Raw genomic sequence first — 2,240 nt, forward strand, 5'->3', positions numbered from 1 at the left:
CAACTGACTCAAGCAACTAATTCTGTTTTATGCTTTAAAAGCACATTCTATGCTGCTTCAGTATATCTACGGAAAAACTTGTTTTATAGACAAATTTTTTTTTAAGTAAGATTTGACAGTGTTTATAGCAAACCACTTTGTTCTCTGTCAGGTGTTTGAATGCACACATAAATATGCAAGAAAACACAAATATTTTGTTTGCTCTTGTAAATACTTGAAGTGAAAAATCAGCATTTTACAGTCATTTAGCAAGCATTACTAATAATAATTTTCATTTACCAAGCACATATAAACTCCCAGATGTAATGAGTTTTTGTCATTTTGCTTTTGCTTTTTACCAGCATTGTATGACCACTAAACTCTAAGTTCCTTGAAGATAGAGGCCATAATTTATTAAACTTTTTTATTCTCAGAGATGACTAGAGTCATTGATATCGAATAGGTGCTCAGTAAATATTCATAAAATTAGTAAAATCTTCAGAGATTCTGCAATTTAATTTAGTCACACAAGTCCTAACTTCTTTCTAAAAAGTTCTTTATCAAGCAAGTATACTTGTTCTAGTTTAGCTGATCTGAAACAAGCAAACAAAAACAGAACCAAGAACCAAGAGTCACATGGTATGTACTGTTAACATTTGAGTAATGAAATTTATCAATTATAATAAATGTGTAGCACTGAACTTTACAAAGTATTTTCATTGATCTCTATTCTCACAATGTAACTATAAGATAGATAGAATAGGCATTTATTATCTAAATTTTGTAGATAAAATAATAGAAGATTGGTAACGACAGATAATTTCCTAAGTCTGGACGTTGTATTTTTTAAATCCAATCTCAATACTTCCTCAACTATATGTAACACATCTTCATTGAATTCCTCCAACTGTCTACTTAGGTAGGCAGTAACTATATAAGAAAGAACAATACAGGCAAGGCCCCCGACTTCATAAAACTTCAAACAGTGAAAAAGAACTATATAATTTCTGTATAAATTGTATTAGGAACATTTCAATATTGGAAATAGTAAATAAAGGACCAGAGTAAGGGTTGACAGTGACAGAAAGGAGAAAATTTCAAAGATACTCCAGGTAAGTCTGGACAGAGTTCAAGCCCTGAGGATGGGCTAAAGTAAGGGTGGATCCACGTCCAGAGAAACCAGATTCAGCTAATCTTTACCTTATATACCTAGGCAAAGATCTGGAGCCTAGGTTTGGAGATGAAGAACTTAAAGATAAGGGTCTAGAGAAAGAATGTGATTCTGAGTCAACTATTGTCAAAGAGGAAAATTCTGTATCCTAGCCCAGAGACAGAGGTAGATTTTAGCAAGCCAATCTCAACTAATAAGTAAAGGCAAGAAGGTTCTATAACTTCTGGTTGCCCTGGAAGTCTGAGGAAGAAGTGACCATGCCATCCTTAAAAATCAACTTATGATATTTAAAATTAGAAAATTTTGAAAAACTGCTTTTCAAATGTGACCAAAAATAGCTTACTACTGCTTACTAAAAACATTTACAAAATTTTTCCCTGATTTGAGTTTTTTTTCCCCTTACAATTCATATTTTTTTCACAACTCATGTAATTTTTCACAATTTGTATACTTGAAAGCATTCTCTTTTCTCCAGTTATTAGTAGGTACTAAGAAAATAACTCACCATCACCAATTTTAGGTTCTTTAATAATGTCATTTAAGTGTTCTAATCTTCTTTAGGGTTCTCCCAGAATGAATACCATTATAAGTATTTCCATTACAAGGATTTCCAGATATTCGAAAAGTGTTTTATCTTCCCTAGAATCAATGAGTTTGGGACACAGAGAAGAGAAGATGATTCTTTCTAACTTGGAGTGGTTACTAGTTATCCACACTGAAACTTATTCAGTTCTCAATTCTGCTTGGCAGTCAAGTTGATGGAGTCCAGCATATATACTATTGGGGATAAAGAAGAATATTTCTGTAAGTGTCCATGGATGGTGTACCTTTGAAGTATTAATCTTATAATAAGCATGACATCCAAAATGAAAAATTCTTGCTTGAAAGATGTTACAGGAAGTATTACAGAAGGTGTCTAACTGTTCCTTTATTAAATATTCCTAATCAGTTAAATGTGACAGAATGTGTTACAGAAGGTGTATAACTGTTCCTTGCTCAAATATTCCTAATCAGTTTCCTTTTTCAAGAGTATCACTCTACCAAAACTCCATCCACTCCTGAGTTTTTATAAGCCACCACACATGATACA

The 2,240-nt window shown here is 32.5% G+C and overlaps 1 pseudogene; it reads left to right on the forward strand.

The window, feature by feature from the left end:
- Window positions 1-2,240, forward strand: part of LOC105291141 — a 23,486-nt pseudogene that overhangs the window by 8,291 nt on the left and 12,955 nt on the right.

Source organism: Pteropus vampyrus, unplaced genomic scaffold (genome assembly GCF_000151845.1).
Source record: "Pteropus vampyrus isolate Shadow unplaced genomic scaffold, Pvam_2.0 Scaffold43, whole genome shotgun sequence".
NCBI classification, from domain to species: domain Eukaryota; kingdom Metazoa; phylum Chordata; class Mammalia; order Chiroptera; family Pteropodidae; genus Pteropus; species Pteropus vampyrus.